Source organism: Kogia breviceps, chromosome 4 (genome assembly GCF_026419965.1).
Source record: "Kogia breviceps isolate mKogBre1 chromosome 4, mKogBre1 haplotype 1, whole genome shotgun sequence".
Taxonomy (NCBI): domain Eukaryota; kingdom Metazoa; phylum Chordata; class Mammalia; order Artiodactyla; family Physeteridae; genus Kogia; species Kogia breviceps.
In genome coordinates, this window is record NC_081313.1 from 89217193 (window position 1) to 89240297 (window position 23105).

The 23105-nt window shown below is 38.4% G+C and overlaps 1 protein-coding gene across 1 annotated transcript in view; it reads right to left on the reverse strand.

Annotated features, from left to right (window-relative positions):
• Positions 1–23105, reverse strand: part of PJA2 (praja ring finger ubiquitin ligase 2) — a 362495-nt gene that overhangs the window by 109107 nt on the left and 230283 nt on the right. The window contains exon 2 of the mRNA XM_067031430.1: positions 12394–12485. The gene's annotated coding sequence lies outside the window, so the exon portion shown is untranslated. The remainder of the gene's footprint in view (positions 1–12393; positions 12486–23105) is intronic.

A 23105-nucleotide genomic window follows, 5' to 3' on the forward strand; every position in this document is an offset into this window, starting at 1 on the left:
TTATGTTTTGACCATTTGCCAGGTTAACTTCCTTTCTCACGTGGCACTTATTTTAAAGCTTACGATACGTTAGTTGTATGAAATAGCTTGCCTGCTGGGAGGATTCTGGAAAGAAGACACCACTCCATGTTGGTTTTGGTTCACACAGGCTAATGTTCTGACTCTGGAGAGGAGACAAGGCTGAAGTCAAACTATGCTCTGGGTGTGGATAATAGAGCAATTGGTTCTGTATTTAAGCCAGTAACTCTTGCACAGTCACTCTACCCTGGAGCTGTTCTTCTGGATATTCATCGTGGTTTTGGCCCAGCATTTTTGAACAAATGCCCAAGTTTCACAGAATTTCTACTTTATGAGGTCAGCCTCACCAAGGTAGAACACTGAAAATCCAGTCTCTTTAGCAGTGAGGAAACAGGCATATGACCTATATGCCTCCATCAATCACTCTGTCACGTGAAACTTTGATTGGGAAGTCAACAACTCAAGGAAGGAAGCTCTGGGGGCCCTATTTGACTGACGAGGATAACGACTAAGATGTATGGCTTTTGAGGGTGGCAGTGGTTGCTCGGTTGAGTTCTGGACTGGCAGTGGCCTTACTACCATCTGCATTTGAGCTTTTGACACCGGTGTAAACAAAGCACCCAGTGTTGGTGGTGTCAGTGGCAGCATCACGGTAGTTTCTTTAGACCATTCTTGTTGGAAGCTTGGCTGCCAGCATGGTTCTTTAGCCTTTACCATTCTGTAGCCTACAGAGTAGTCTTTTAATAAACTCACTTTCTGTTTAATCCTCAGACTCAGAGTCTGTGGTTACAAGTAAGAACTCTGACTATAATGTAAAACTGGTAGATATAAACCTAGAAATTTCAGGGGCCCTGACAAGAAGATAAATTTGAAAATAAAGTTAGCATAAAAGAGAGGATGACTGAATGATCAAGAGTTAGAAACAGACTGAGATTTGATGAGTACTTGGATCCAGGCTTGCCTGAAGCTAATATGAATAGCTATGTAAGCCAATCAATAAATTCCTTTTTTTTTCTTTTCACACAAATCATTTTGGGTTGGATTATTTGTCACTGAAGTTGAATGCATTCTGATTAATACAGGTTCTTGATTAATATCTATCTATATCTATACTTATGGCAGGAGTGTCAATGAATTTGTGGGTATTTTAAGACCACTATAGTGACACAGCTGGTCAGTGACAGAGTTGGGATTCAAACCTAGGAAGTGTGACTCTTACCTACTATGTCAAAAGGGATCTATTAATCAGAATATGATATACATATATATGTATATGCCCAAAATTACAGACATTAAAATTTATATAGAGCAGTGATTTTTAATTTTTCTTTTTAGTATCAGAGCCCTTTAAAGAGATTTTTTTTTTTTAAAGTAAAGCATATTTTAAAAAAAATCTCCTATTGATGAAGGTTGGATTTGGGATGGGGTCATGGTGGGGAGGCACCCTCTGTCCACTCAGCCACAGTCCAAACCCTGAAAACACCTCAGGAATCTCAGAGGAAGCTCTAGGTCTCTTCAAAGTGCCAGTTTGAAACTGTTTATACATGAAAATTCAGGGATTTATGAAGATGTTTAATATGCAGGGTTGGTGAGAAAAGCAAATTAAAAAGCTGTATGTGCACCATGGTCCCATTTTTGTTTTAAAAAAAAGCAACCCCACCTATATATGAAAAAAATACAAAGGAAAACACATGATAATATTAATGGACTGGTGGGCTTGCAGGTGATTTTAATTAAAAAAATTTTTATCTTAATTTATTAAGATTATCTTTGTATGGAGAAAATCAAGGCTTTTTTGTTAAGTTCAACCTTTCTAAGATGACTTCCCCTATACTTAAACTCTGATGTCACTACTTTAAAATAATATGTTGACAACTTTTGATAATGAATCAAATTAATTTTTCAAAGTTATCAGTAAACTGAGAGACATAGTCAGTGATGTCTGGGAAATTATGCATGCAGCATATATTTAGCAGCATGCTGACACTTAGGAGTATTTCAATCCTGAACTGAACTTAGAATTCTTGGTTCTTCCCTTTTATTCTATTGAATAGAACCCACAAAATGGCTTCATAGCTTTTGAACTAGCCAAGGAATATTTGTCCCTTTCAAAAACATGGCATTTGAATAGACACTGTGGCTTTCAGATGCAAATAGATAATTTATTTGATACAGAGACCTCATCTCCTCTCACCTCCTCTCTCATCAACGCCCTTTGCAATCTCACTGAGATAGATGTTCAGGCTTAGTCATTGGATCTGTTCTGGTTCAGTGGTGTACAAAATTAGCCTCTATGCAGATAACATCCTTCTACGTTTGCATGAAGAAGAGAAAATCATTATCGGTCCTTCATTATCCCCACTAAAGATTCTGTCTTTCTGATTAAAAACTGTAATTTGTTAAGTCATTGAAACAGAGAGAGATTCAAACTCTGTTGTTTATTTTTTTAGTTTTTCCTTTGCAAAAAATTTAATCTTGTTCCATAAAACAGATTCTTTATAACATTGCTTTTATGAGACTGTTTATTTACCTTTCTACAATTTTGACCATTTAGGTATGCTAAAGTTATAAAGTATGCTTATTCAGACCTTAAGTTTTTAAGTATGGATGACCGAGGGCAATAATTTCAATGTCAAACTCTGTTTTGTTCTCCCCTCCAATACATGACATCAGCATTTATGTATTTAAAAACAGCTGTAATGAGAAAAATCATGGCATGTTGGAGTTGTAAGGGGTCTTGGAGATAATATGGACTTGTTTTGCTGGTAAAAAAGCATACACTGCAAAAATTGTGACTTGTCAGAGTTACATAATACAGAGTAGGATGACCAGACTAGAATCCAGCTCTACTTACTTTGGGGCAGTTCTTGTGCAATCATGCTATACTACTTATTATGAGAGAGCTTCCTAAAAATTCCCAAATGGGCTTGAGACCTCTGGTGTTTCTATGCGATGATATTTTTTCTTATGGGAACATGGAATTATTAGCTCATGACCATTGTTTTTCAGCAAAGTATCCCAGGGTCACAGGGCCCTTTTCTGAAAAAGAGGCTGTATGTCTGGAGTGTGAGTATGTGGGTAATATCTGTGCAATTCCTGCAATGAATCTATAATTGAATTTCTCATTGAGGTCACAGTTTTACCTTGTGGAAAATAATAAAAAGGGTCAGAATATACCCTTCTTTATGTGGGAAGCCCCCCGCCGTGATAGAGATTTGGATTTAGAACTATGAAAAAACATTTTCTGTCATATACTCCCCAGTTGCCACCTAAGAGACCTCAGCTCTGGGGCTCAGGACAGTTCAGACAAGATTCTCACCATTAGACAAAGAACTAGGAGCAACTATTAATTAGGAGTTCACAGGGAATGAAGGGAGTATGAAATGCTCTATCTGTTGATATCCTGTTCATTCTTTTTCATTGCAGTAGAAAGAAATTTAACCCAAACAGGAGGTAATTCCTGTATGTTTAGGAGATTTCTACAACAGCTCTATGATAGCATTCTATGATGTAAAGAAGCAATTTTATTTTATATGATTCTCTTAACAGTTCTGTGATATTAGCACAGATGAGAATGATGCGATCCAGAGAAATGGAACAACAGGACTTGGTTGAAGTTCTGACTCTGCACAGGGAACTGCTCCTCAAGCTCTTAGTCATTGTTGATGCAGCTATAGGAATCTTACAGACACGGAAACAATCAGTTCACAAAAACATAAAGATTAAACAACAGGAAGTATTCTGTTAAAGGCAAAAATCCCATGACCTACATAGACAAAATACTGTCCTCACAGAGGCAGAGAGGCTGAGAGTGGCTTCTTTTCATTCCAGCTTTTGGAATTTGTAACTTTGAGAGACTATTCTATTCTCTCTGCTGAGAGAATGAGAAGTCTAAGAAAATGAAAATGTTTATTTTAAAAACTGTATCCACAAAGGGAATACACACCACTCAATGTGTCATTGGGGTATTACATTTGAAAGCAACTGGATTTTGACATGCCCTTATGGTTGATAGACTTAAAAAGTGGTACAACTAAAAATGAAGGTCTTCCATCCTGTGGTGAAGTATACTTTAAGGTTCTGCTGCAAAATCTTTTATAGCATCTGGAGAGAGTTTCACAGACTGTCAATCTGCAAAGCTGTCCAGACGAGCTTCCCACACATCAAGCTGACCTAAAGCAGAGTGCTATGTTGACAATTACCAGCAGATTGAGACACTAGTTTACTAGTTAGAGGATTCGATAGTTTCACTTTTATTCATTCAAATTACTCACAGATCCAGTTCTTATAGGTTTAGTTTAATTTTATTCAGGTTGTATGATTTGCATGGCTGATTTAGCAAAATAATTACTTTTTTTCTGGTAAAAAATCCTTTTATAATATTTATTCTTTCATTCAATATTCACAGCAAATATTTATTAAGTTAGACTTGCAAATTTTGTCTCTCTTTTATCTATATGTCTTTCTAGATATGTATACTCTTCCCTCCATCTAGAAATATCCTTACCCTTTTTCTTTTCTAGCTAACTCCTCCTTATCCTGCAGACTAATCTCTTCTGAAAAGACTTTCTTAGTCCACAAATTACTTTGATGCCAATACCTTTATTTACTCCCTGATGGGAATAGATGATCTTCACTGGGGAAGAACATGTCATGTGAAAAAAGAAGAATTGGTTTGTAAATGGACATAACAAAGGAAGCCGTGCCTGCAAGGGAGAAGGAAAAGGAACAGCTAGAGAGATACAAGAAAAAACAGTAGAGAAGCCAAGGAACCACTGTTTCCAGACATAGAGCATAGTGAGCCCTGTTCACTGCTGCAGAGAAAACAAGTAAGCTAAGAAGTGAAAACAATCATTGGTTTATATCTGTATCTCCTTCAGTGCACATAGAGTACACTGGAATGATTCATAAAAATCTAAGAACAGTGGTTACCTACAGAGGAGAGTAGGCTCTGGGCAGATAAGGAATATGGATGGAAGGTTGACTTTTACATTTTGCATACCTTCTAAAGTTACTGAGTTTTGAATTATGTTAATGTAATATATATTCAGTGAATTAAATTAACATTAATTAGACTAATTGTAACTCATTAATGTTCATATCAAATTAACAAAATATACAAACTTCTAAAATTTTTATATGAAATTAAAATTGAGTTTAATGGGTCAAATGATCTAATCAACACTTGCATGAAATTTGTACATTAAATTCTTGTGAAAATAATTTTTTCCTTTGTTTATTATACTGAATTGGAAAACAGAGGATGTTTTCCAATTGTATAAGGCATTTTCTTGATTTCACAAAGCTTCTGGAATCCTTTTATTTTAAAGCAAATGAAGTGCACCTGGAATACAAGATTTATGTGTACTAATGAGGTATCAAATTTTTATGTTCATCATGGAGTTTATATAAGAATGAAGAATGTTAAAAACACAACTTTCCTTTGGGAAAATGAAATAATGAAAATGATAGAATTATTCTATTTTCCAAGGAATACTTGTCAAAGTATTTGCGTCCAAAATATCCCATCAGATAGGCTAAGGATTTTTTTTCTTGTTTTGTATGTGGTATATTCTAACATTATGGGTTCTTAGCCCTGCCTATATGGACACTTTTTAAACGCACTGGTTACATATTATAATTTCTGTGTATTCAAGCTTTCAAAATGTTTCTATGCCATTTGCTGCAGTCACTTTCTCTTTCTGTATCAAACCCCCTGTGTGGGGTCTTGGGAAGACATCTAACCTGTCAGACCCCCCTTTCTGGGCTTATTTGTAGCTAAACAATAGATTGTTTTTCACTGATTTTAGCTGAGCCACCCAAAATAAATTCCAATTTATTTTTATTTTTTAATTAAAATCTAGAGTTAGGAAATTCCCCGAAGTTCAGTAAAATTGATAGTATCTATTCTTTTTAAGAAGTATGTAAAATACTTGTTTATATAACAACTTTTCTAAAACTTCCAAAAGAATTTTCCAGGAAGTTAACAGTTTTTAACTTTTTAAAAATAAGACTACCTTCCAATGGTTAAATTTCACACTTTTACCTAAGAGAAATCCTTAGGTTGTGTATTATATTATATAGTCCCAAAGGGTGATAAAGGGACATACTCTAACCTTAGAGTAGTCTTTTGAAGTCTAGTAGGCATATATGAGTCCTTAAGGGGAAAAAAATGTCAAAAGCCTAACATTTGATTCATTCTCCATTTTAAGCACAATTATAACATTATAATCTAAATTTTATTAGCCATAAGAGAAAATAAACTGATTTCCATAATTTTTCTTTTTAAGATAAAGTCCCAATCAATTAATTTTTCTACTTTTATATTGAAAATTTGTTTTTCTGATTAGGACACTTAGGACAGGCTAGGCTATCTTGCAGTAGTAAATGAATCCTGAAATCTCTATGACTCAACACAACAAAGGTTTATTTCCTGTTCATAAAATGCTAATGCAAGAATGATACTGTCCACCATGTAGTGACTCAGGGATTCAGGCAGCTCCTGTCTTGTGGGTTTGCCATCTCAACAGGTGGCCATCATTGCTGTGGTAGAGGCACCTTCCACTCCACTTTCAGGCCAGAATTAGCCACATGGCCACAACCATCCATAAGGAAAGTTGTAACATGCTATTTTTTCTTGTGTTCAGGAAGAGAAAATGAAATAGACTAGGTGAACACAAAGCATTGCCTTTGCCACAGTTTCAAGTGTAAACCCTTTGAAAGTACTTTTACTAGTACCAAATATTCTTGGAAAAGGAGAACTCTATGACTGAAACCAAATTAGGCTGTTACTCATCTCTGATTCCTTCTGTTTATGATGGAAATGTTTCAACCAACCATGTACTCACATACAATTGACCATCCAGTCATCGGATTTGTGAACACCCCTGGTGTGTTATTGCTTTCAAGATTTAATGTCATAATTTGTTTTATTTTAATTGGATATTGCAAATAAGGAGGGACTGCAGATGTAAGAATATATCAGTTTTTAGTATTGCCAAGCAGAGAGAGAGTCTCCAGCCGTGACTTTTGTGTAGCTTTTAAAAATATTACCATCAAAAATGGTTTGCATGCCACTGATAATAAAACTTAAAAGTTTACTGCATTAAGCATTTGATGGAGTTGAGAAGCTACATTAACAAAAATGAAATTATATCTAATAAAAATACTCTATAAACATCACAGAGATAAATGAGGTATTTTCATAACTTAAAATTCTCTCTCGTCTGGGAGCATTTTTAACCTAAAATAAGAACCCAAATTTCCCCCAATTTTATAGTTTCAGGCTATTTTGAATTTCACCAGAATGAATTTTTTTAAAACAAAAGTTTTTCTTCCAAACTTTAAAGTGCAATCAGAGAAGGCTGAGATATTTGCTGTTGGTTTGCTTTATTTATGTGAAGACATCCTGGGTACAAAAGAGAATCAATGGCCATATATCTAACATACCTATACTCTTCCTTGCCTCACAGGGCACTTGGAATGGACCACATAGGTGTCATTTGAGATCTGTGGGTTGACCTACTGGGTGTAACATAAGGGTTATATACAGTAGCTGGCCTGGCAGGTCTGAGCATTGGTACAATATTTATGAGTTTCAGCGTGGCTCCTGGACCCTTTATAGTCTCAAATAAGTAACAGGTAAAACCCTGAAAAGTAACTACTGTTGGAAGTGAGGCAAACTTACTTTAGCCAAAATAATAAATAAATAAATAGATAAACAGAGAAACAAGAAAATTAAGCTTTAAAAAATTTCCACAGGCCTTTCCTGATGGCGCAGTGGTTGAGAGTCCGCCTGCCGATGCAGGGGACACGGGTTGGTGCCCCGGCCAGGGAAGATCCCACATGCCGCGGAGCAGCTGGGCCCGTGACCCATGGCCGCTGAGCCTGCGCGTCTGGAGCCTGCTTTCCGCAACGGGAGAGGCCACAACAGTGAGAGGCCCTAGTACGGAAAAAAAAAAAAAAATTTCCACAAAAGAGATTTCTTATCTCACATTGCTATTAACAACACTGATGGCAAAATCTAACTTGAGAAACAAGGGGAAAAGCACATTTTGAGCTTTGAGCTCCCATTGACTCAGAAATAGCCAAAAGATAAAGATTTTTGTTTGTTAATTCCTGAGAGCAGCCTTAGTTATTACCAAGTCATAACTGGACAGGGGAACTAAAAGCAATTTTTATAGGGAAGAGGAAAAGAACTCAGAGAAAGTAGCTTCTTCTGTAAGCTATTCCTCCTACTCTCAAAACATGGACAGAAGACATAGTTTTGCAATGTACTAAAATATAAGCCACAGAAATCATTAAACCCAATGGTCAGAGGAGCCCAGAGAGAGCCAGCCATGGAACACTGTGTGGCCAGTACCATTCAAGGGACCAAATTGGGTTAAGGCTTCCCATGGCCGGCATAGCCATTGGAATCAAGATGGGCAGCATAATAAGAGAAATGTGGGAGACATCTGGAGGGGTCCTTAAACTTAAGGCTCAAACAACTAGTCATGGGCCTTCTAGCTGGTGGTCCAAGGTTGTGGTCCCTTTGAAGATCAGGCACCTATAGGAAATGTTTTAGTGGTTTATTTTTTTAAATTTATATATGTATATGTAATTATATGCATGTAACTCCCAGGTAAAATGAGATTACTAGTTAATAAGACTGTACCTATAGTATACATATACATTATTTTCATAAACAAATCCTAGGGAACATTTGTAATATATACATAACCATATACCTAAGCTGGCAGTTCAGTAAACATTTTTATTATTTACCTGTCTTTTCCAAAATTATGAATTAAATAACTCTTTGAGATATTATAAAAACTGTAACATCTCCTTGACCCAGATATAGCCATTTGATAATCTAGGTCCTGATAGTATTCCGTAATCAGGGGTTGTTCCATAATTCACACCCTTAGAGAGATAGGTCCCTCAGTGGCTTCTGAGCAGGGGTCAGGGCTGGCTTTGACATCTGCAGAGTGTTGCACCTGCAAAGAATGGCTTTGGCTGATCAATAATGTGGTGAGTAGGGTAATTGTCACCAGACAGGACATTTTGGAAGGAATGTACTCATCCATTCACCCTTCCTTTCACTCATTCAAGAGTATCTACTGAATGCCGACATTGCACAGGCTTGGGCATAAGTAAGACCTAATCCTTGCCTTCAGATGGTTACAACTTAGAAGGATGATAAGTGACCAATGTAAAGCAAATGGGGCAAGTAATTTGAAGGAATGAACAAAGCTAGCATTCAGTTGTTGAAAAATCAGATAAGTTATGAGAACTCAAGCAAGCAAGGATGGCAAGGTGGAAAGGGTTTTGTAACCAAGCAGACCTCTCAAGAAAGGGCTCTGAGGGCTTATCTGCAACAACTCCTTCAGTGAACTTTGTCACTCCAGCAGAACTGGCCACTCCCAACTTTATCCTCTGTTGTACCAGGAACAATTTTCAGTACAGATAGCTTTAATGTTTTATTTATTTTTTCCCCTCAAAACTCTGTCTTGTTCATCTTTGAGTCACCATCACCTAGTGTAGTATGTTTTGGATTTAGATTGCAGATTATTTCATCTGATCCAGTGGTTGATATCGGACTAGGGGTTGTCTGGCCTTTTAGGGTGTATCAGCTATGAAAGCAGCTGAAATAATTATGTTGTCTCCACACAGATTAATGATAACTAGGATACATTTTTCTACTCCAAGTACTTTGCACAGTGCTCTCAAGGATATAGTATTTTCTCAATAAATACAGTTACTTGCTATTTAGACAAGCCAAGCCAAGTACTAGTGCTTGCTTTACTTGTCAGCTGATGGTTGCTCTTCAAAGTGGTTGTGAAGGAAGTGAAAAAAGAGTAACAGGAGACATACCCTTGGCTCTTAAGTATATAGAAAAAATGATCAGTCATTTTCATAATAAAAGAAATGTAAATTAAAACCATATTGAGATATCATTTTTCACCAAATCATTGGCAAACACTGGGAAACTTAAATAACACTATTTTTAAGAACATGCAAGTGTAAAACTAGTACAAACTAGAAAAGTAGTTTCTGGAAGGCAATTTGACAATATCTATCAGAATTATAAATGTATATATTCTTTTACTCAGGAATTCCACTTCTAAGCATGTTGGCATCAATATTCTCATATGGGGAAAATTATGAGCCAGAAAATTATTCAGTACATCAGTGTCTGTACGAGCAAAATATTGAAAACAACCTAAATATGTAGTCAGTAGGTGTCTGGTTCAATAAATAATGGCACAAGGTACAGTGAAATACTATGCAGCCACAAACAGAATGGAGATGCCTTCTGTTTTTGTATTGGTGGAATAATCAGTAAGATATGCTAAGGGGAGATAAGAAAGGCACAGAACAATGTTGTAATTATGCTATCCTCTTTTTTTAAGAGCTGTTTTTTAAAATTAATTGATTAATTTTATTTTTGGCTGTATTGGGTCTTCATTGCTGCACGTGGGCTTTCTCTAGTTGCAGCAAGCGGGGCCTACTCTTTGTTGTGGTACGCGGACTTCTCATTGCAGTGGCTTCTCTTGCTGCGGAGCACGGGCTCTAGGCATGCAGGCTTCAGGAGTTGTGGCACACTGGCTCAGTAGTTGTGGTTCATGGGCTCTACAGCGCAGGCTCAGTAGTTGTGGAGCACAGGCTTAGTTGCTCCGTGGCATGTGGAATCTTCCTGGACCGGGGCTGGAACCCGTGTCCCCTGCATTGGCAGGTGGATTCTTAACCAGTGTGCCACCAGGGAAGCCCTGAATTATGCTATTCTTCACGTAAAATAAGGGGAAAAAGAATGTATGTTTATGCTTGTATATGCAGAAGATATCTTTGGAAGATGACAGAAGAAACTAGTAACACTGATTGCCCTTGAGGAGGGCTGAGAGGCAGGAATGGGAAGGAGAGTTTTCCCTGTGTGTCCTTTTACATTTTTGGAATGTAGAACCTTATTACTACATAGCCTATAAAAAAATAAATGACAATAAACACACTAAATTTGATGCTGTCTTGGCAGGGAGCTGCCATTGCCATGGTCACCTGCTGCAGCTAGGTGTGGTCACCTACAGTGACATCTGCTGGTACTTCCCAACAGCTCTTTTAGGTCAGTGTTTTTAAAACTGCTAGTTTGAAAGTGGGCCATGAAATCACTTTAGTAGGTTCAACTAGCATTCAAAAAAAGAAGGAAAGAGATAGAGTATAGAATGAAATAAAATAGAAAATTTCAGGGTTCATAACCAGTAGTGAAAGTAAGTCCTATTGTGTAAACTTTTATTTGGTTTATTTGTATATGTGCTCTGATATAACATATGTTTCTTACTCTGCTCAAAAATGTTATAAAGCCACCATCCTCAGTGGTGACCTTTTTCCAGTCAATCTAGACTTCCACAGTTCTCCCTGAGCAACCAATATATTTATAGGGAAGTCCTGAAGGTCCCATGCTGGTTGGGCCAGGATTTTCAGACCATGGATGTGGGGTTCCCAGCTTTGCAGGCTGGTCCCTCTGCTTATGTCTCCATTACTACTGTATGCAGTGTCTATTCATGCAGGCTCCAGGCTGTGTGTCTCCTCACATGAAAGCACATCCATTCTGTTTAGGAGAGTACATCCCACCTCATGGAATACTGTGCTGTCAACAAGGATGTTTGGGGTCTAGATGGGGTAACTGGGACTAAGAGCCAACGTGGAGTCCTTCATGGATCCTGAGATTATGACCCTGTAGCAACATCCCTTCTCAGATTGACCCCAATGCCTTGGATCAGGCAGCTGCACTCAGCAATGCCCTTCTCTCCATCTCTGCTTACTCCAGTCTAGCTTCCTTCAAGATTCTGCCTAGTACTATTTCCTCCATGGAACATCCCTAATTCCCCCAGTCTAAAGTGATTTCTCATGTAGCTTCATGCTCTCTTGATGGCAAATGAAAGAAACTCAGTGCAAACTGGTCTTAAGCAAAGAGGGGGAATTAGCTTAACTAATTGAGAAGTTCAAGAATAGGTTAGATGCACAGGCTAAAAAGGTACCATCAGGACTTAGTCTCTCTCAGTCTCTCCCTCTCTCTCTTTCTTTCTCTCTTCCTCTTTCTTGCTCTTCCTTTCCCCTGTATACTCCTCCCCCATCCCCTTGCTTTCCTCTGTGTTGGCTTAATTCTTGAATAGACCCTTCTTTCATGGTGGCAAGATGTCTTCTAGGAGCTCAATGATTATATCCAACAAGCTGAATTCCAATAGGAAGAGAAGTCCATTTTTTTTCATGACCTTACCAAGAGTTCCATGGATGTGTCTTACTGGCCTAACCTGAGCCATGTGCCAAACACTGAGTCAATCGTTGCAGCTATGAGAATAGAATCTACTGATTGGCCAATCTCAGATTACTACTCACCCCTGGAGACCAGTCCGCCCAGGTGTGGAGAACAGCTACATAGAGTGTGGAAAAGGGATGGTTCCTCAAATATATATTAGAGGTGCTGTCACCTGAAGGAGAGCAATGACAAAACAGGCAAAACCAATAAATGTCTTTGTCAAATTGCAATCTGTACAGTGAAAATGCCAACAACCTAAGTATGTTTTTCTGTGTTAATACCTTACCTATGTGAGAATGAATCATTTAAGATAAAAATGTCAGGGAAGTGAGATTAACATTTCGATTCTTATTGAATTGAATAAGTTATCTCATTCAATTGATTTTCATATTTCAGGCTTCTCCATGATGTGTTTTCCCTTAGGATTCTATTTAGATCTCCCACAAACTAATCCTTATGAAGAACTGAATAATTCATCAGTTTATAAAATCTATAAATACTGAATTCATTGATTTTTGACCCATTATTTTTGGTCAAATATTTTAATCACAATAGAAATTTAAATTTATAAAAGAAGACCAAAGCACACTTTGAGGAGCACATATGTCACTTCTGCTTTTGCTCATTCTTTCTTAGGAAACAGAAAATATTTCTAAAGGGAAACATCGTAACACATCCGGTGTGATTTTCTAGTTATCCAGTTTAAGCCAAAAAAAGGTGTCATCTGTTTTTCTTTTTTACGTTTTGAAACATGAGTCTCTGAAAGCTATTTCCTAACATATGTCAATTTAACATCTGCCAGTTCCTAACTGATTGCCAGAAACAGCCGCGCTGGTAGCCCCCTGCAATGGTACCAAGGTATTTCCCATTAGAACTGTCTTCACTTTGGAGTTGTCAGTAATATTTTTACTCTAGTGGAAGCCTATTTCCTTAACTTGAAGGAGACATGAGTTGGAAGCATAGAGCAGGAGGAATAAATAGGATGATGTATTTACAGTTATACAGGGGTATAGCAGAGAAAGGTTTCAAAAAGAAGTAATAGATAAGAAAGTCCATGTCATAGGTTATGGATTAAACAGCTTCTGGCGAAGCATGCTTCACTATACCACATCTTAATTTCTTCTTGTTATTCAATATAAAGAGTGTTTGCGAGCAGAATTAAGATGTATTAACAATATCTAAGGGTACCCAACCATGTCCAAAGCTTCTCTTATATTTCTTCTCCTTTTTAATCCTTTGATGGAATTTAAAGTGCATCAGTGAGCCTCCATTTCTGTCTGGGAATTCATAATAGAATGATATTTTGGCATTTATTTTGAAAGAGGGAGTCTAAGTGCCGGTCCTGGGACAGATCAATGTTTTTACTTGCCCCAAGACAATCTGGTGTTGAATTTAGCAGTTCAACAATTTCCAGACCTAGCAATTCAGGGACCTCCAAATGATTAGTGTCATTTGTTCTCTTTAATACATTTTCCCCACCCTCATAACATTACTGCATTTTGTTTCATTGGACTTTAAAGGAAAGGTATCACGGTGGGTTCATCGAGGTCAAGGCTATCTGCACATCATTACTTCTGTATACTCAGTGTCAAACTCAGTGCTTGCACAGTCAGTGTGGAATGAATTAATCAATCCTGTCCTGAAATTCTGAGATCCAACATTTGCTCTTAGAGTCCTCAAATTCAGGCAACTTGAATAGTCTTACATAAATTATAAATCCATGAAACTGACTTTGATAAAGAAAGAAGAAATAAGTTCTAGGGCTTGGACTTCCACAGGAAAACTTCAATGGCAGTTTTCTATAAATAAATTTGGGAACTCACATGTACTCTACACCAAATACCATTTATGGTAGTGGGCACTCAAAAGTGTTTCAATGGGGCTTCCCTGGTGGCGCAGTGGTTGAGAGTCCGCCTGCCGATGTAGGGGATACGGGTTCGTGCCCTGGTCCGGGAAGATCCCACATGCCGCGGAGCAGCTAGGCCCGTGAGCCATGGCCCCTGAGCCTGCGCGTCCGGAGCCTGCGCTCCGCAATGGGAGAGGCCACAACAGTGAGAGGCCCGCGTACCACACACACACACACACACACACACACACACAAAAAAAATGTTTCAATGAATATAGTGGTTTTGAATATGTGTGAGGATTGTGGAATGAGAAGGAGGTTTGGTGCCTGATGGAGTTGAAATAACTGGATCCACTCCTTACAAAGTTATTTAACCTCTACTTCCCTATCCTCAAAATAGGCAGAACAACACTACCATGCAGGGCTGTTGTAATTAATTGAGCACAATAATTTTAAAAAAAGCTTATCCAAGTGCCTCGATTTGTGGTCACTCACTAAGTGGTAGTTATTATGATGCTTATTATAACCACTCCTGATAATAGCTGTTCTGATATTATATAGCACAGAATATATATATGTATATATTTTTTAATATATATATGCTATATATAAACCAAAACTTTATAGCTTAGTAAGTTAAAGCCAAACTCTACCCAGTTCTATGTTCATCACTGTTGCAGAATGGTAAATTATGTTCCTTTTTCTGTCATATCTTCAGCAGTGGGACCTAGCAAGGTCTAGATTTTGGGCATGGCTAATAGGACATGGCCCTAATAAAAGTCATGCCATGAGGTCTCTGTTGTTGATCCAGGTATCATTAATGGTAGTGAGAGAAGAGACATGCTTAGTATTTCAAACAATGTTTCCCCTGTTGGAATGACATCTCCCCAGTCTACGACATATTATCCTACAGATACAAGTGTGTATTTGCACTTTGTAAATCACAGTCAAAGACTGAGCAGAACAGTCTCAGGTTAATTGTTAATGTGATGCAAAAGCAGGTTTCCAAGGGAGCCCTCCCTGCCTCTCTTCCTTCATTTCTCCTTTCTTTCTTATGATGTGCCAGGCACCATGCATACAAAGAATATATACAGTTGATTGGAGAGCAGCTAAGAGATTCCAATATTTTTTCTATCTTGACCTTTTCAGGAAAAGGTAAAAGTCATTCTATGAAAAGTTAAGTGCTGTAAAAATACACTGACTCTTGATTCACTAAAGAGATGCTATGAGTTATGTCTTCAAAACTTTTTGATGCATAAATAGTTGCCATAATCCTCCTTAACAAAATGGATAGAGTGTAAAAGGAATGAGTTGATAGAAGTCATTTTCCAGAATTATTTAACAGTATGAGCTAAAAGTAAGGGTGAAAGTTGTACTTCTACCCAACCATTAGGTTCATGCTTTTCCAGCAATAGTTCATCTCCAAAGTTATGGATTAAAGTGATAAATTATGTGCTTAGCTGTTGGTGGGAATGTAAATTGATACAGCCACTATGGAGAACAGTATTGAGGTTCCTTAAAAAACTAAAAATAGAACTACCATACGACCCAGCAATCTCACTACTGGGCATATACCCTGAGAAAACCATAATTCAAAAAGAGTCATGTACCACAATGTTCATTGCAGCTCTATTTACAATAGCCAGGACATGGAAGCAACCTAAGTGTCCATTGACAGATGAATGGATAAAGAAGATTTGGCATATATATACAATGGAATATTACTCATCCATAAAAAGAAACAAAATTGAGTTATTTGTAGTGAGGTGGATGGACCTAGAGTCTGTCATACAGAGTGAAGTAAGTCAGAAAGAGAAAACCAAATACTGTGTGCTAACACATATATATGGAATCTGAAAAAAAAAATGGTTATGAAGAACCTAGGGCCAGGACAGGAATAAAGACACAGGTGTAGAGAATGGACTTGAGGACACAGGGAGGGGGAAGGGTAAGCTGGGATGAAGTGAGAGAGTGGCATGGACTAATATATACACTACCAAATGTAAAATAGATAGCTAGTGGGAGGCAGCCACATAGCCCAGGGAGATCAGCTTGGTGCTCTGTGTCCACCTAGAGGGATGGGATAGGGAGGGTGGGAGGGAGACATGGAGGGAGGAGATATGGGGATATAAGTGATTCATTTTATTATAAAGCAGAAACTAACACACCACTGTAAAGCAATTATACTCCAATAAAGATGTTAAAAAAAAATTATGTGCTTAGGAGTTTACCTACTTTTAGAGAAAAAAGAGGCCTACATATGCTACACTGTATGACCAAGTAGAGCATTTAAATGCAATCTACATATAGGCATAATTCTAGCCAACACCTTTTAATAGATAAATACCTTGTTTATAGATTTTATATATATATTGATTTCTCTGAAATATAAGAACTCTCTTGAGACTTATTTTTAGGATCACACATTCTCATAAAAATGACCTCTGGGGGACTTCCCTGGTGGTCCATTGGTTAAGAATCTACCTTCCAGTGCCAGGGACATGGGTTCAATTCCTGGTCAGGGAACTAAGATCCCACGTGCCGTGGGGCAACTAAATCCATGTGCCACAACTACTGAGCCCAAGCACCACAACTAGAGCACCTGAATGCCGCAACTACAGAGCCCATGCACTCTGGAGCCCACATGCCACTATTAGAGAGAAGCCCGTGTGCCGCAACAAAGCCCGTGCACTGCAACGAAAGATCCTGTGTGCTGCAACTAAGACCCAACGTAGCCAAAAATAAATAAATAAATATATATTAAAAAGAAATGACCTCTGCAGTACAATGATTAGATATACAACATCTGGAAGTCCCCTGAAACCTGCCAAAGACAGAGAGAAAGTCAAAGTAGTTTTTTTGTGTGTGTGTGTGTGGTACGCGGGCCTCTCACTGTTGTGGCCTCTCCCGTTGCAGAGCACAGGCTCCAGATGCGCAGGCTCAGTGGCCATGGCTCACGGGCTCAGCCACTCCACGGCACGTGGGATCTTTCAGGACCGGGGCACGAACCCGTGTCCCCTGCGTTGGCAGGCGGATTCTCAACCACTGCGCCACCAGGGAAGCCCTCAAAGTAGTTTTGAAAGTCACTATTTCATGGATTTTAAGATAATTTCCTTTCTGGGAAAAAGTGAAGACCAATATTGATCTGATTCACTATTTGCACAATTCATATCCTATTAAAGGTAATTATTATATACTATCTAGTCAAATTACTTAACAATAGTCCATCATTTTTTTCTTAAAACATCCACTTCTTGCTCTGTATATTTTAAAATAAAATTGTAGTTCACTCTAGATTTAACTGGATTTTATAGAGGTAGATATGATACCATGGCTAATAAATGTAAACAAGATTAAATTCAAATTATAATTTTTACTGGTCTCTAACAATACCATTCATACACCCAAGTTTTTCCACACTATTCCAATCAAATATTCTATCTTCACAACTTTCCTTTGCTTTCTCTCCTGGATAATGTATTATCTTCTTGTTTAATCTAGGCCTGAAACATTGAATTTGTTTACCTTTCCTGCCTCTCTTCTTTTTCCAGTTATCTATTTCTGTATAAACCCTAAAACTTGTTAGCTTAAAACAACAACAATCATTGATTCAAAGAGATGGAAAGATGTCCCATTCTCTTGGATTGGAAGAATTAATGTTGTTAAAATGGACATACTACCCAAAGCAATCGACAGTTTTATGTGGTCCCTATCAAATTACCCATTACATTTTTCACAGAACTAGAACAAATAATCCTCAAATTTATATGAAACCACAAAAGACCCAGAATTGCTAAAGCAATCCAGAGGATAAAGAACAAAGCTGGAGGCATAATCCTCCCAGACTTCAGACAATACGACAAAGTACAGCAATCAAAAAAACAGCAAGGTATTGGCACAAAAACAGACATATAGATAATGGAACATAATAGAGAGCCCAGAAATAAACCTACACACCTATGCTCAATTAATCTTTGACAAAGTAGACAAGAATATACAATGGAGAAAAGATAATCTCTTCAGCAAGTGGTGTTGGGAAAGCTGGATGGCCTCATGTAAATTAATGAAGTTAGAACACTGCCTCACACCGTATACAAAAATAAACTCAAAGTGGCTTAAGGCTTAAATATAAGACAAAATACCATAAAACTCCTAGAAGAGTACATAGGCAAAATATTCTCTGATATAAATTATAGCAATATTTTCTCAGATCAGTCTCCCAAGGCAAAAGAAATAAAAGTGGAAATAAACAAATGGACCCTAATCTAACTTTAAAACTTTTGCATAGCAAAGGAAACAATAAACAAAATAAAAAGACAAACTATGGACTGGGAGAAAATATTTGCAAATGATACGACTGACAAGGAGTTAATTTCCAAAATATACAAACAGATCACACAACTCAATAATAAAAAAAACAAACAACCCACCCAATCAAAAATGGGCAGAAGACCTCAATAGACATATCTCCAAAGAAGACATACAGATGGCCGAGAAGCACAGGTATAGACCCTCTATATTGCTAATTATTAGGGAAATGCAAATCAAAACTACAGTGAGGTATCATCTCACACCAGTCAGAATGGACATCATCAAAAAGTTTACAAATAATAAATGCTGGAGATGGTGTGGAGAAAAGGGAACCCTGTTGGTGGGAATGTAAATTGGTATAGCCACTATGGAGAACAGTATGGAAGTTCCTTAAAAAACTAAAAATAGAGTTATCATATGATCCAGCAATATCATTCCTGGGCATATATCCAGAAAAGATGAAACTCCAATTTGAAAAAATACATGCACCCAATGTTCATAGCAGCACTCTTTACAATAGTCAAGACATGGAAACAACCTAAGTGTCCATCAACAGATGAGTGGATAAAGAGGATGCGGTATATATACACAATGGAATATTACTCAGTCAAAAAAAAAAAGAATGAAATATTGCCATTTGCAGCAACATGAATTGACCTAGAGATTATCATACTGAGTGAAGTAAGCCAGACAGAGAAAGACAAATATTATATGATATCACTTATATGTGGAATCTAAAAATTAATACAAATGAACTTATTTACAAAACAGAAACAGACTCATAGACGTGGAAAATAACTTATGGCTACCAAAGCGGAAAGAGTGGGGGAGGGATAAATTAGGAGTATGGGTGTAACAGATACACAACACTATACATAACATAGATAAACAACAAGGATTTATTGTATAGCACAGGGAATTATATTCAACTAACCTATAATAGAAAAGAATCGGAAAAAAATATATGTATAACTAAGTCACTTTTCTGTACACCTGAAACTAACACAATATTGTAAATCAACTATACTTCAGTAAAAAATTTAATAAAACAAAAATAATTTATTATTATTTTATTAATTGCTCCTAAATCTGCAATTTGGGTAAGACCCAGCAGTGTCAGTTTTCCTCTGCTCCACATGATGTCAGCTGGTGTAGCTCAAGATGGTTCAATTACACTGAGTGAGATACTGCTGGCTGGCAGCTGGAAGCTTAGCTGGGTTATTGGTTGAGGCCTTTGTTCCTCTCCATGTGGATCTCCCTGCTGGGTTTCTTGGGTTTCATCACAGCACAGTCACTGAATAACAAAAAGGATTGTTCTAAGAGGCCCAGGAAGAAGTTGCAAGACTTTTTATGACCTAGGCTCACGAGTCTCAGAATACCACCTTTGCCACACTGATCAAGCAAGGCACTAAGAGTATTGAGATTCAAGGAGAGAAGCAGTCTCTTAATGGAAGGAGTAGTAAAGATTTTGAAGGCATTTTTACTCTACCATGTCCTGTCTTTACCCAAGTTCTGTTGAATTTACTATCAAGACATCTTTCAAATCCATTTCTCATGCCTTCCTCTACCTAAATTTTCTTAATGCAGAGCAGAAAGAGAAAATCATGTTGGCAGTGCCAACAGATCAGGGAAAGAGATGATGTAAGATCCTTGCAGCAATGTGTTGATCTGTCTCCAAACAGCCACAAAGGCAGCTTTGAATAAGTTAAGACACTGGGACAGGTTAAAGGGAAAATATGCTTTCAAGGGAGGTCCTCACCATTGTCATTGTCATCTTTTTTCTTATAATCATCCTTAAAATCATTCACTAAACTCTTCCTTCTACTCTATGGAGTGATTTTCAATGACTGTATATGGATATTTACAAAGAAAAAAGTAGAGACACATTTGCTGATACCTTGGATTTCTATTTATTTATTTATTTTTTGCGGTACACGGGCCTCTCACTGTTGTGGCCTCGCCCGTTGCGGAGCACAGGCTCCGGACGCGCAGGTTCAGCGGCCATGGCTCACGGGCCCAGCCGCTCCGCATCATGCGGGATCCTCCCGGACCGGGGCACGAACCCGTATCCCCTGCATCGGCAGGCTGATTCTCAACCACTGCGCCACCAGAGAAGGCCCCTTGGATTTCTTTTAAAAAAGATCTGGGCCAACAACCACAACTTATCCTACACTTTCTAAAAAGGAACAGAAAATTAATGATGATTCATTTATGATAAATATATTATAGCTGAATTTGATTTTTTAAAAAGTGCTATAGTTGCATTTGCTCACTGTGTAATCAATGTAGATGGGAGCCCATTTTATGAGATGTGGAGTATGATTTTTACTGTTTAAATATTATAGATATATCTCATTGTTGAAACTTTATTTTTATGGCAAATTAAGTGGAAAGTTTTTGTGTTTCTTATTTAGGACTATGATCCTCAGTTACGATGCTAATCTTATGAGAGAAAGTGATCTGTGTTACCACAGATCTCTATATGGCATGATTTCCAGGAAAGCACTATGGACATGAACAAGGACTGTCTGTACTGTTCCAGGAAGTGAAAACAAAACAATCCAGCATTTGAGGGAACACTGAAATGCACCCTACAACCAACCACTGGATCAGGGTGCTAGACAAGTGAGGATTCTAATGTAACTTGGGGAAGAACACTAAATGGAATTTAATATACTGTTCCCAAACTTATCTTTCTTTATGTCTCTATAGGAGGTTAACTGTTTTCCTCAATCCTGCGACAAAAAGAATTGGAGGAGACAGGAAGAGCAAGAACAATTTGGCTCTAAGTTAATTTTCAATAAATGAGTAATGAACTTCATCAGGACAAATTTCAGGAGATTGATCAAGATGGCAGAGTAGGAGGACATGGAATTCATGTCAAAAATAGAACAATTCTCACTGAAATCTAACTGGAAACTGGCAGAAAGACTCCTGTACAAACAAGGCTGTAATAAAGATCCACAAGGAATAGGAAGGTAAGAGAAGTAATCAGGTCAGTACCTGTGCCCCTAGGAGGAGACTTAGAAGAAAAGGGAAATTATACAGCAGGAGATCCACCCTGGGGAGTGAATGGTTTGAGCCAAATATTGGGCACCACATTTCTGGGGTCCAATTCAGGGAATATGAGCCCCCTTGGTATGTTGGAGGGGTTCTGGGACTAACAGGAGGGCTGTGCAAAGCCTGGACTCTGCACTGGCTTGCCCTCAAGGCAGGGCGGAGAGAGCAGATTGAGGAGTGCTTCAGTGGCTGCAAGGTTTCCCGTGATAGCCCCAGCATGTGCCCCAGCCTGAGCCGAGCAAACAGTCCAGCCCTGCTAACTTCACCTCACAGGTCAACACTGGACTGAGGGCTGCAACAACTGTGGATAGAGCTCGGCCATGGGATGCAGAGGTGACTTGGACCTGGGGAAGTGTCAGAGGGGGGTGGGGACAGCCAGTGCTGGTGCTTACACAGGGAGTTCATCAGGGGTAATACTGATCTCTGATAGCACAGTCCCTGCCCCATACACACTGAGAGCCTATGCAGGGCTGCATGTCCCTCAGTGCAGATCCACAAGGGGGCAGGGGCAATGGAGGCTTGGGGAAGTGATTGGTTGTGAGGAACAAAGGAGACTCAGGCCTGAGGCTGTGTCTGAGCAGGGTGAGGGCAGCTACTGCTGGCACTTGCACAGGTGGAACATTAGAGAGAGTTTGGACCTCTGTCTGCAGCTGCCCATAACAGCCCCCACCTCTTAACCAGCCAAAAGCCTGCATGGACCCCTCTTGCTCCAACAATGGTCCCCTCAGGGGCAAGGGTGCTGCTGCTGGGAGAGGGGAGAACATACACTTAAAAGGAACAGAGCCAGCTCGGACCTGACCCACACAGCTTCTGCTCCAACAAGTTGGGATCAGACACCACACCCAATAGGGCAGTTATGGCTACTGAGCAGTGGGGAAACACTGCTTCACACTTGGCTCTGGCCCTAGCCCATCTTCAGCCCCACCTCCTACCAAACTTACAGATGCCAGCAAACCCTGAAGAAAGATGTGACTTGTTTTCAAGTGAAATCCAGCTCTCCCACCAAAAGCACTGGAGAACAAGAAGGGTACAAGGATGCTCCCACATAAAGAGATCCCTTCAAGACCACAATAGGGAACTGTTTCACTAAATTCATAGAGACAAAGAAAGTTAAGCAAAATGAGACAGAGGGACTGGTCTCAAATGAAAGAGTAAGAGAAAACCCCTGAAAAATAGCTAATGAAACAGAAATACACAACTTACCAGATAAAGAATTCAAAGCATTAGTAATAAGAATGCTAAATAAATTACAGAAAAGATAGATGAACATAGTGAGAATTTTAACAAGGAGCTAGAAAATACAAAGAAGAACCAGTCAGAACTAAAGAATACAATAACTAAAATAAAAAACACACTAGAAGGTATTAATAGTAGACTAAGTGATACAGAAGAATGCATAAGTGACCTGGAAAAGAGAATAATGAAAATCACCCAATCAGAATAGCAAAAGAAAAACAAATTAAAAATAAAAACAGTTTAAGCAATCTTAACAAACAATGATTGCTGGGATAACAGCAAACATACCAACATTTGCATTATCGAAGTCCCAGAAGAAGAGAAAGAAAAGGTGATCAA